Source organism: Arachis duranensis, chromosome 2, assembly GCF_000817695.3.
Source record: "Arachis duranensis cultivar V14167 chromosome 2, aradu.V14167.gnm2.J7QH, whole genome shotgun sequence".
Classification (NCBI taxonomy): Eukaryota; Viridiplantae; Streptophyta; class Magnoliopsida; order Fabales; family Fabaceae; genus Arachis; species Arachis duranensis.
Window position 1 is genome coordinate 14,719,031 of NC_029773.3, and position 13,484 is coordinate 14,732,514.

General features: G+C 37.3%; 1 pseudogene; it reads right to left on the reverse strand.

Moving 5' to 3' along the window:
• Positions 1-891: 891 nt before the first annotated feature.
• On the reverse strand, positions 892-10,601 carry LOC107473720 (chaperone protein dnaJ C76, chloroplastic-like; annotated as a pseudogene).
• Between the last annotated feature and the right edge of the window lie 2,883 nt (positions 10,602-13,484).

Genomic DNA, 13,484 nt, shown 5'->3' on the forward strand with positions numbered 1-13,484 from the left:
TGTTTTGGTTTATATGTTTTGCTTAGATATTTTTATCTCCATTACATAATACAAACTGTGATGACTCCTCTTATAGGAGATTTTGGAGAATAGGTTCTCAGTTTTGTGTCCCTTTGGGTTTTCCTTGGGGTTTTCCTTATTTTATCATATGTATATATATGCTATGCTCGGACCGGTTATCTTCGCAGTCGGATTTTGAGTCTTGATATTCCTGTTTTTGACACTCCTTTGTATATATATATATATAAATCTCGCGTTGGTTATCCTTGTTCGTTACGTTATCGATCGGAGTGTTGTGCTTTCGAGTTGCGATTTTTGTTTACCCCTTTTTCTACAAAGGCTCCTAGTTATAATCAATCATTCATACTACTATACGTACTAAATTTTTATTTTAGAGGTCGTAATACCTTGCCATCTCTGAATTATGACTTAAGCATAAGATTTTGTATGGTAGGGTGTTACACCCACAACTAGAAAATTGTTTAATACAAGCAGATTTATAGACATATTTGGTCTTTATTACAGACGAATTTTTGGTTACCGACAGATTTCGTCCCTTTGTAAAAACCTCATCAGAAATTATTTACCAATAGATTTTTACCAGTTACCGACAGATTTTTCCTCGGTAAATTCTCTCCTCCATTTCCCTAGAACGTCAAACTTTTCGACGAATTTTCTGTCGGTAATTAGAGATAGATTTTTTAAAGGATTTTTCATCGGTAACTAGCGTTAGATTTTCTGTCAAAAATTGGAGACTTGGAAAACCATTCCAAACTCTGAATACAGACAGAAAATCCATCTATAAATTCGTCAGTAAGGTAAGATAGAATTTTTCTTAGATTTTTTCATTGCAAAATGAATACTTTAGGTTTGTTTTCTAAATTTACTCCATCAAGCACACTGTAAATTGAAAAAAAAAAAAGAAATCCAAAAATCACATAGATAAACATAATATTCATTACGTGATACTTATAAAATTGGATGTTATTTTTCAACATCATTGGCCAATATTTCACTGTCTTAATAAAAAGATACCCAAAAAAAGATGACCATCCCAATGTTACATGGATCTCCTTCATTAATTGATGTCACAAATTACACTTAGCACTTAAAGATAGGATAATCTAAAATATTAATGGATAACCAAGTTGCATTGGCAGCATCAAGCTCCACATAAAGTTGATCTTGGCATCTCCTGACTGAAATAGAATTAAAACCCGAATTGGAATTGGAATGAATTTGAATGCTTGAATTCATTCATATCAAAGCTAAGATGTCTATTTAAACAATCATTTTTGAAATTGGGACTTACCAAGACTTTTGATTGTCTCTTTTCCCATTGAGAACTAGCCTGTAAAAAGTGCATGCTTGTTATGTTAGACAAGGAAAGAACTTAATAAAAATATGCATTAACCCGAACTCTTAAACATTCAAATAAAACATTTTCTCTGAAACCAAGTTTGAAATTTAAAAAGGCATCTAGTGCAGATTGTAGGATGGAAAATGAAATGTTCTTATAGATTATAACATTCTAAAAATGCTTCCTCAATCCATGTTATGATTATCTTTCATATTATTTAAGCAGAATATGACAACCACTACAATGTTTCAACCAAAGAAATCACATCAACCCAGCACTATCCACAAAAACTTTATAGTAAAGGTGTTTCGAGGGTTACCTGAAACTAGAGGTCGATCTTGGACGAGATCTTCTATGCTGGTCGGAGCTGCGGAGTCCAATCTGATGATCGTGGTCGGAGTCGCTGTGTCCAACTCGTTGGACTTGGTGATGATGCTGATCCTTCATCCCCGGAGCGTGGGGGGTACCTGCAAGGGACTCCGATGCTTAAGTTAGCAAGGGTATTAAGCAGGTATTGAGTAGAATCAGAGTATGAGTTATACCTGGGTGCTCCAGTGTATTTATAATGGTGAGATGTGGCCTCCTGTGGATAAGATAAGTTAGTTATCTTATCTTTATCTTTATCTTATCTTTAAGTGAGGTCATCTTATCTTCAACGGAACTGCCTTTATCTTTCTGGGCTTTGGCTGCCTTTAGATTAGGCTGTGTTCCTTCGTTTTGGGCCTGCTTTGGGCTCCTTTGGCGATTTGGCCGAGCTCTTTGAGAAGAGGTCGGGCATTTGGCCGAGCTCTTTGAGAAGAGGTCGGATAGCCTGACCTGAAGAGGTCGGTCGGCTTGTCGCTAAACATCCTAGGTCGGACAGCTTGACCCAGGGTATGAACAGTGCCCCTGCTTGAGTTCGATCTTTCCATGAGATCATGCTTTTCAGAGCTCCGATCTCTTTGGAAGTCGTGCTCAAGCATCTGTCTGGCTTGTTTCTTCATTGCTTTGCAATCTTTGTAGATTTTCTAGAGGTTTTGTACTTCACAGTCCAACCTCTTTTGAGTGGTAGCGTGGGTTTTCTACCCTTGCCTTCTGTATCACGCCTTGCTTTAAGTTTGTGTTGACAACCCTCTGCTTTGGCGAAGTTGTCCTTGCGGCTTGATATCCGGACTTTTAGTGATATGTCCAATGACTTTTTTAGTGTTCTTTATGTAGAACCTTTTTTAGTCTCGGATGACGTTCGCAGCCCTGTTTGAGATTGTGCCTTCTTTGAGTGGAGTTGTATCCCTTTTGGCTGAGAATTTTTTAGCCTTAGGTTGTTTTTGAACCTTTATAGCTTTGTTCTTTTTTGAGATCATACTTGCACCTCTTCTTTAGCTGACGTCGACCTGTATGACTTTGCCCTTGCTTGAGTTCAGACTTTTTCGTGAGACCGTGCTTTCAGAGTTTCGATCTCTTCGGGGAAGTCGTGCTCAAGCATCCTGACTTTGGTCGATCTTTTGAATAGTTTCTCTTTGTGCGAGTCTGATATTGTCCCTTTTACTTTGTTGAGGGGAGTTTTTCAGCCTTCTTCCGACTTGTTTATCTTTGCTGTTCGGGCTTTTTAGTCATAATCCAACAACTTTTTAGGTAGTGTTCGATGGGGAACCTCTTTATAGTTTGTTTTGGATGACTTTTTAGCTCCGTCTTTGATTTGTGCTTTTGCTTTTTAAGAAGTGTCTTTTTCCAAGACTTCGTATTTTTTAGCAAAGCATTTCTGGCCTTCCTCTGGCCGTTGCGAGATGTCTTTGTCCTTTTTTGTGGATCTTTGTAGAGTGTCGGTACTTTATTGTCCGACCTCTTTTGATCACTTCTGGTTTCGTCCACTTTCTGCTTGGTCGACGGGGCTAATTTATCCGACGACGCTTTAGTGTTTTCGTAGAACACTTTTTAGTCATTCTGAACAGTTTTTGATAGCCTTGTCGTAGAGCCATGACTTTTTGGGCAGAGCTATGTCCGTTTTAGCGCACGTTTTCCGTTGGTCCGACTTCTTCTTGTCGGTCCAAGCTGTAGCTTTCGTTGGTCCGACTTCTTCGTATCGGTCCAAGCTGTAGCTTTCGTTGGTCCGACTTTTTCTTGTCGGTCCAAGCTGTTGCTTTTGTTGGTCCGACTTCTTCTTGTCAGTCCAAGTTGCTATAACCCTCTTTTTTGGACCTCATTTGGGTCTCTTTCAGGGGTTACTTTTGTAGCTTTATAGTTTGGGCCGACTTCGTCATGTCAGACCCTGTCGAGTTGCTTGGTAATCCTCTTTCTTGGACCTTGTTCAGGTCTCTTTTAGGGATTATCTTTGTAGCTTTATATTTTGGGCCGACTTCGTCATGTCGGACCCTGTCGAGTTATTTGGTAATCCTCATTCTTGGACTTTGTTCAAGTCTCTTTCAGGGATTACCTTTGTAACTTTTTGTAGGAGTCCGACTTCATCATGTCGGTCTCTTCTGAGTTATATCTGTAATCCTCTTTCTTGGACCTTTGTCAGGTCTCTTTCAGGGATTACTTTGATAACTTTTTAGTGGTAGGGGTCCGACTTGGTTATGTCGGTCTCCTTTAAGTTATTTTTTGTAGTCTTCTTTCTTGGATCTTTGTCAGATCTCTTTCAGGGACTACTTGTATAACTTTTTAGTGGTAGGAGTCCGACTTGGTTATGTCGGTCTCCTTTAAGTTATTTTTTGTAGTCCTCCTTCTTGGATCTTTGTCAGATCTCTTTCAGGGACTACTTGTATAACTTTTTGTTTTGGGCTGACTTTGTTATGTCAAGCCCTTCTAAGTTAAAGTAATCCTCTTTAATAGGGTTGGTCAGCCCTCTTTCCAGGGTTTACTTATAACTTGGGTTGACTTGGTTCGACTTCTTAACGTTCGACCAGTCCTTAAGTTATTATTTTAGCGATCCGTAAGACCTCGTCAGGTTCTTTTTCTAGATCACTTTCGATAACTTCTTACATTATTATGTGTTCATCTTTGCCGATTTGTAGAAAGTGGTTGTCATATCTAGATTGTCCTTTGGGTGAATCGCGTTTTCACCTTTATCGGACGGTTGTCTTTATCGTGATCATGCAGTGAAATTATTTTTCACTTTCTGCCGATCTGTTGCTTTATAATCGGGCGATAAACTCTGCTTTCACTTTTTTGCCGACCTTGTCGAAATCGAGTGATGAATTCTGGTTTCATCTTTGCCGACTTTTATCATGATCGGGCGGTGAATTTGGTTTTCACCCCGTCGACCTTGTCGTGATCCGGCAGTGAAATTTGCGTTCCAGATTAATGCGTCTTGGTATAGCAGTGAATTTTGTTTTCACTTTGTCAAAATCAAATGATGAATTTGGTTTTCATCGTGGTCGGGCGGTGAAGTTGGTTTTCACCTTGCCGACTTGTCGCTTTGTAATCGGACGATGGGTTTGGTTTTCATCTTGCCGACTTTGTCGTAATCGGGCGGTGATTTTGGTGTTTCACCTTGCCGACCTGCCGTAGTCGGGCGTCTTGGTAGGAAACTTTTTAGGGAATCTGCAATCTTTTAAACAATAATATAAAGATAAGAGTGTGTACATGTTAGTACTTACCTTTCTAGGTCGGGCAATCTTTTTGGATCTTGGCCTGGCGCCGTTTTTAGATTGCAGGCATGCCATGACCTTGGTAGCTCTTGCCCTTCGAGTTCGGACAGTCTGTAGCAACCTTTCCCCAGTTCTTTTAAACAACTTGGTATGGTCCTTTCCAGTTAGCTGCTAGCTTTTCTTCTCCAGGTCGAGTTGTTCCGATATCATTTCGGATTAGGATGAGGTTGTGGTTGGCAAGGCTTCGATGTACTACCTTCTGATTGTATCTTGAGGCCATTCGACGTTTTAACGCCTCTTCCTTGATCGGAGCTCTCTCTCAGACTCTTGGAAGTAGGTCGAGTTCTTTCCTTTGGATTTGGGAGTTAACCTCTTCATTGTAGAAGATCATTCTGGGGGATCCTTCTTTGATCTCTACTGGGATCATTGCCTCCATTCCGTAAATCAATCGGAAGGGTGATTCCCCCGTGGTGAAGTATGGAGTTGTCCGATATGCCCATAGGACTTGTAGGAGCTCTTCAGCCCAAGCTCTCCGTTTTAACCTAGCTAGTATGACTTTGTTGGCAGCTTCTACTTGTCCATTGGCTTGTGGGTGTTCTACGGATGTGAATTGGTGCTTGTAATAATGTTTATGTACAAGAATTTTTGACTTCTTTGAGCAGTGGCACTAGCTAGGGGCTCTGCCTCAATCCATTTTATGAACACCCCTACAATGAGGAACTTGACTTGTCCCAATCCTTGGGGAAATAGTCCTAAGAGGTCGAGTCCCCATCTTGTGAATAGCCAAGGTGATGTTATGCTGATGAGCTCCTCTGGTGGGGCGATGTGGTCGACCTTCGTGTGAGTCCTGGGGTTTCCCTTTTACTGTTGTATTTGACACCTGATATTTTGCTGTTATTGTTCGAGTTGTTGCCCGAGTTGTTTGGTAGTAACCCCATAGTTGACCTATGTCTTTGAGATGTATACTAAGATCCCAGACGGCATGTCTAATTGGCTGGATTCCATAGTTTTTTAATGCGTGTTACTATGGCTGACCTTGAGTACATCCCTGAGATTGACTTGTTGTGGTCTTGTGATGTAGCCTGGATGAGGCTTCTGTTATTGCCCCCTAGTTTGGTGTTGGCTAGTTTTGAAAATGCATCAGCTCAAGCGTTCTGCTCCCGAGGTATGTGTCGGACCTCATATCCCCGAATTGTCCGAGCTATTGGTGCTGGCCGGTTTTGGAAGTGCATTAGCTCGGGCATTCTATGTTTCTATGTGTCGGACTTCATTTTCCCCGATTTGTCCGAGCTGTTTTCTGTTTTTGTCCAGGGTCCCCTGAATTGTCCAAGATGTTTTCTGGTTTTGTCCAGAGTCCCCCGAATTATCTGGGCTGTCCTATGTAGAATTCTTCCAGCTAAGTTTGTTTTCTATAGGATGTCTTTTTATGGGCTGGTTGGTCCGAACTCTGATAGTGTGAGCTTGAAAGTATGGGTGGAGTCATCGAGAGGTGAGTATGAGGGTGTAGGCAAACTTTTTCTATCTGTTGATGGTTTAGTTCGGTCCCTTGTAGAGCTTTGCTGATGAAGTAGACGGGTTTTTGCCCACTTTTATCTTGACTAGTGCTGAGGCTATTGCCTGACTTCCCACTGCGAGGTGTAATGAGTTCTTCACTTTCCCGTGGTCTGAAAAGAATGGGTGATTGCCCCAAGAATTTTGAAATCTCGGAAGGCTTGTTCGTACTCCGTTGTCCTTTTCAACTCGTCCGACCTTTTTGGTGTGAGGTGGACGTTCAACTCGTTCGACCTCTTTGGTGTGAGGTAGATATTTAACTCGTCTGATCTCTTTGGTGTGAGGTGGACTTTCAACTCGTCCGACCTCTTTGGTGTGAGGTGGACCTTCAATTCGCCTGATATCTTCGGTTTGAGGTGGACCTTCAACTCGTCCGACCTCTTTGGTGTGAGGTGGACCCTAAACTTGCCCGATATCTTTGGTGTGAGGTGGACCTTAACTCGCCCGACCTCCTCGATGTGAGGTGGACTTTCAACTTGTCCGACCTCTTTGGTGTGAGGTTGAGCTTCGACTTGTCCGACCTCTTTGGTGTGAGGTTGACCTTCAATTTTGTTCGACCTCTTTGGTGTGAGGTGGACCTTTAACTCTTCCGACCTCTTTGGTGTGAGGTGGACCTTCAACTTTGTCCGACCTCTTTGGTGTGAGGTGGACCTTCAACTCGTCTGACCTCTTTGGTGTGAGGTTGACCTTTAATTTTGTCCGACCTCTTTGGTGTGAGATGGACCTTCAACTCTTCCGACCTCTTTGGTGTGAGGTGGACCTTCAACTTTGTCCGACCTCTTTGGTGTGAGGTGGACCTTCAACTCGTCCGACCTCTTTGGTGTGAGGTGGACCTTCAACTTTGTCCGACCTCTTTGGTGTGAGGTGGACCTTCAACTCGTCCGACCTCTTTGGAGTGAGGTTGACCTTCAATTTTGTCCGACCTCTTTAGTGTGAGGTGGACCTTCAACGCGTCTGACCTCTTTGGTGTGAGGTGGACCTTCAACTTTGTCCGACCTCTTTGGTGTGAGGTGGACCTTCAACGCGTCCGACCTCTTTGGTTTTGGATTAGGCGAGGTGGTGGGATCTTCTCGATATTGCATATTTCTCGGTAGACATCCACAAGAGACACCCAAAGGGGTGTAATTGTGGTATTTTCTAGGCTTCTCTCCATGTTGATCTTTCTTCTTCTTGGACTCTTTATCCTTATCCCGAGAGGAGTAGGAATGTTTGGTTTTTGAGATCTCTCCTAGTCGAGAGTTTTTCTCCATGTTGATGTACTTCTCTACTCGTTCTTGTACCTCGTTTAGAGATGTTTGGGTGCTTCTTGGATATTGAGTGGCTAAAAGGTCCTTCTCGTAGACCATTGATGAGACCCTTAATAGCTGCTTCTGTTGGCAGACTTTGTATGTCCAGACATGTTTTGTTGAATCTTTCCATGTAGTTGCGAAGGCTCTCTCGATCTCCTTGCTTGATCCCTAATAGGCTTGATGCGTGTTTGGTTTTGTCCTTCTGGATGGAGAATAACAGATTGCATCTGAGGCCTCCGTGAGATACATCCTGCTTCTGAAATTGCTAAGATGATAGCTTGGATCTGATGTGCCGTCGTACGGAGTCATGTTGGGAGCTTTGAAGTCCTTTGGGACCTTTAGCTTTCATGATCTCTTTGGTGAATGGGTCTTGATCTTTGTGGGGGCTATCTTCGTGACTGGATCGAGCCGTCTCGGTTTTGAGATCAGCTTCGAGTTTTAAGAGCTTATCTTTTAACTCTCGGCGTCGCCTAGTTTCCCTTCGGAGGTCCTTCTTGGCTTCCCGTTGATGCTCGTCTTCTTTTTCGAGCTGCTCCAATCGATTTTGAAGTGCTTCCATTACTCCTGGATTTGATGAATTTTTGTCTCCGTTGGTTTCTGGAGTTTCTTTGAGTATTGTGTCCGCATTTTTATGCGGCGTTCTGTCTTCCAAACCTGAATCGTGGTCGTTGTCATGGTCATCTGCCATGTTAATGGGGTGACTTCCAGGTTCCCCGGCAACGGCGCCAATGTTCCGAGGGTTACCTGAAACTAGAGGTCGATCTTGGACGAGATCTTCTATGCTGGTCAGAGCTGCGGAGTCCGATCTGATGATCGTGGTCGAAGTCGCTGTGTTCGACTCGTTGGACTTGGTGATGATGCTGATCCTTCATCCCCGGAGGGTGGGGGTACCTGCAAGGGACTCCGATACTTAAGTTAGCAAGAGTATTAAGCAGGTATTGAGTAGAATCAGAGTATGAGTTATACTTGGGTGCTTCAGTGTATTTATAATGGTGAGATGTGGCCTCCTGTGGATAAGATAAGTTAGTTATCTTATCTTTATCTTTATCTTATCTTTAAGTGAGGTCATCTTATCTTCAAGGGAACCGCCTTTATCTTTCTGGGCTTTAGCTGCCTTTAGATTGGGCTGTGTTCCTTCATTTTGGGCCTGCTTTGGGCTCCTTCGGGCATTTGGCCGAGCTCTTTGAGAAGAGGTCGGATAGTCTGACCTGAAGAGGTCGGTCGGCTTGTCGCTAAACATCCTGGGTCGGACAACTTGACCCAGGGTATGAACAAAAGGCCTTACGTTGACTCTTTCTATTCAATGCATTTCATCTTCAAGTAATGATAGTTGTGCAATAGATGTCCAATGAATGCAGTCCACAGGGCTAAAATACTCCCAAAAAAGAAAAAATTGTCAAATTAATTCTAGTAATCTTGATTAGCTTAGTTGTTACACTGAAATATCATTTCCATACAAGAACTTCTAATACTCAAATATCTGAGATCCCAATGGAAAAGGAAGGGACTGTGAACTTCTAATAGACAGAGGCATAGATTTTTTAAAAGTGTTTGGGATTGGAATTATCATCAATAAAATACATGGCCGATTTTATAATTTTTTATGCTGTTAGAAAACAGTGAATATTATAAAATGTAATTAGCTTGATTCATGAGAGTTCATTCATCATGTAGCCTATGACTAAGAAGAACTTAATCTTACATTCACTGTCAGCAGAAGTAATCTTGTTCAAGGCACGATCAAGAAAGGAAGAATAATATTAGAAATGATCGATAAACATAGTCTATGAGAGTGATGTTCATAGACATACCAACTGTCGATCGCCTGCTAAACTAATTCAGGGTTCCCACATTGGCTATATACCCTAGCTCTTCCAAAGTCTTTCTCTATTGCAATCACATCAGGGGCTACATTGGTACAAATTTTGCAGCCTGTTGAAGGATTTGAAGCATAATTACATACATGGAAAAGCTTTGTAGACTCTAAAGCATCATCTTACAATAAAAATAAAGCCTATTATTTAAAGCATTTTGCATTTAGGAAGTAGTCTCTTTTGCATGACTTGAATGAATCTTGCTAATACATTTTTAAATACAATTTTCTATAAAAGAATCATTACTGAGAGAATCACAGCTCTTCTTTGTTTGTAAAGAGGTAAAATAGGTAGACATTAGGGGCTTATGAAATGTGTTTGGTGCTGACATAAACATAAAAAAACAAAATAACACTGTATATAGAGTAAAGTACCTATGCAGCTGAATTCATCAACAAAAGCATGATCCTTGGGGCTAGAATCATCCACAAAAGGATTCATTGAAGTCAAAGAATATCCATAAATTTCATCATTAACCTTGCGCTGGACAGGATCGTTGAGCACCTAATAAAAAGAACAAGGTATAAAACCTCAATAACTTTTGTCTCAAACTCAATTGAAGAAACAAAGGGAACTCACTGCATAGAGTTCATTGATGAACATGCAGAAGGAAAATAAAGATTAGAATATGAGACACATGAAGATAGATTGGTTTGTATCATTACATAGGAAAATATGACAATGATCTCTTTCTATGCACTATGATAGTTGTAAAGTTGTTGTGTCCCCATCTTCGTTACTACCAGCGTTTAGGGCATTTGCTTTGATTAAAGCAGATTTGCATGAAATCTCATGTTGCAATGTTTTTATCTGAAACAAAATACATCGAATCAAAATTAACAAAACAATTTGTATTTCTGAAATTAAGAGTGCAGTGATGAACTCATTGCAAATGCTTACCCTATCCTTTCCCAAATTAAGCTCTTACAAAAATTAACATAACAGAATCATCAATCACCATTATCAAATTGCAGAATAAGAACAAGGAAATGAACGAAACGCTGAAGAAACTAACCGCTGAACAAGAGATAGCAGAAAGCTGAAATTGATGAATCCAAACTAGTATTAACTGAATTAAATTTCTGTTCGAGACAACTATAGCATATATCACACCGTTACATGAAATTGAAAAGAGGAATTACGAGCAGGTCAGAGATTACGAACAGCATATATCTTGCTGAATTATATCACACCATTCCATGAAATTGAAAAGAGGAATTAATTGAATGAAATTGAAAATCTAACCAACAAGTGAAGAAAAATGGAGGGCTTCAATTTCAGTTAATTAGCGGATTGAAAATCTAACCTCCAAGCAACAGAATCACAAAATTAGTGTTCAGATTAGAGCGGTGGCAGAGAGAGATCTACGACGACGACGATGAAGGGAGTAGACGCGTCGAAAGCAGCGGAGAGGGCTCTGTGACAATAGCGACGAAGGGAGCAATGCGACGAGAACGGCGGCGGAGGGGGCTCGTGCGATGCGAGCGGTGGAAAGGGCTCGTGCGATGCGAGCGACGGTGGCAGCAGCAGAGAGAAGTAGTAGCTCGTTGATGGAGAAAGGAACAAGATCGTTTGAATTGTGTGGTGTGAATGGAGCTCGATAGAGTTAGGAAAATGCTAGGTTTAACTCAATTTTTCTGACAGAATATTTTAAATTATAGACAGATTTTCTATCTGTAATAATCCATCAGTAACTATTTCTCAAAAAAAATTAATTTTTTCAATAAAATTATCGATATATTCTCTTTTTTGTCTGTAATTTATCCTAATCCATTTTCCTTCATTTTTAATAGAAATTTTCTTACAAAATTTATCTGTATTTTTATGGGATAAAATCTATAAAAAATATCTGTCTGTAATAAATATTTTTTTAGTAGTGATCTCTTCCTTCTAATGAATCAATAAAATTGCGATTTTATGAACCATGTTGTTTGACTGAAATGCATTTGTTGTCCTTTACTAATGATTCTTTTAATTTCACTGCTCCCTTGATATGATATATATTGACATTTGGAGCCTTTTTCAATTTGCATGAAATTTCAAGCTTTTCAAATATTTGTGTAATTCAAAAATCAAATTGAGACTCATAAAGTTAAGATGATATTTTTTAAAAAATAAAAATCTATTGCAGTACGAAATAGTAAATCATCTATTTTAATACTTAATTATTTTTTAACCAAAATTTCATGAGAAGTGATTTAGTAGTGAGAAGTTTAAAATATATATACAAAAGATGTTAGATTTAAATTTGATATGTGAATGTAATAAAATTATAATAAAAAAAAACAAAAAATTTTATTCCTCTCTTTTGAAAGATACTAAAATGATATTTTCTTTTTCTATATTTGTAAAATGTACACTCTCCTCCCTCGTAACTTTTAAAAAACTAAAAATCTCCTCTTTAATTCATTTTAAATTTTTTTGTGTTAACTAAGGTTAACTTTACTCATTTTTTAAGAAAAATAAATTATTTTTTATAAAAATACTCTTTAGCAAAACTTTTATTTTTTGGTTATTAAATTTTATCTATCAAAATGCCCTTTAACAAATTATTTTCTATTGATTAAATTATATTTTTATCAAAATATTCTTTAAAAAAAATTTAATGATTAAATTATTTTTTCTTAAGATACTCTTCAATAAATTTTTTTAATTATTAAATTATGATTTTACCAAAATTTTCGTTAACAATTATTTTGTACTTTATTATTAATTTTTCGATATCAATGTTTATTATTTTAATATTAAATTAAAAAATCTTATCACGGTTAATATGTATAACAATTAATATTAATAAATAATTTATTCTATAGAACTATTGAAAATTATTATAATTTTATCAAAACTTAAAAATAAGTCAAGATAGATAAATTTTAAATTTAAAAGATTAACATCTCGTTCCTCCACATTTTCACAAAGCAAATTTTCTTATAATTAAAAAATTATTGAAAGATATCTTAAAAAAAAGTAATTTAGTTGTTAAAATTTTAAAAAAAAATATTTTAAAAAATACAATTTAATCCGTAAAAATAATTTATTAAAAGATATTTTGATAAAAAAAGTTTAATAACAAAATATAAAATTTTTATTATTAAAGGGTATTTTTGTAAAAAATATTTTTTTAAAAAAATAGATAAAATTAATATTAGTTAATATAAACTATTTTATAAATAAAAAAATATCATTTTAATATCTTTCAAAAAAAATAAAATTTTAAAGAAAAGAAAGTCACATTGAGATCTCACTTGAAAACCGCATTATAGCTGCTTGGTTGTTGGCAATCGTATATTGAATAATTAACTAACATAACGACATAATGGATAATGTATTTAATTCAGTGTTGATTGTGATAACCTAATCAAATTGTTTAGTATGTAATATTGTAATTCATCTAATTCCTAAAAAAAATTAAAAAATCAGAAAATTTTATAATTTATAGTTATTAATAATATTTTTAATAATATAAAATTATATCTATTAATATAAAATTATTTATTTTTTTTACTAGTTAAGTATTGACTAAATTTTAATTAAAATACTGACCCTAAATTTTCTTATTCTTAAAATATGGGTCATTGTTAGGTACTCTAAAATTAAAATAAAAATATTTATTTTCTCCAATTAATTTATATCATATATGTTAAAGTAGACTTGTTATAAGGATTAAGATTTTTTTTAAAATAAAAAATTGATAAAATAATAAAATAAAAAGTTTATTATTTTTAAATTAAAATAATAAAATATGCATTTAATAAAAGTTATAAATTCATAATAATTATTTTCTCATTTAATTATTTTACCAATTTTTTATTTAAAAAATAAATTTTTATTATAAATATTTATT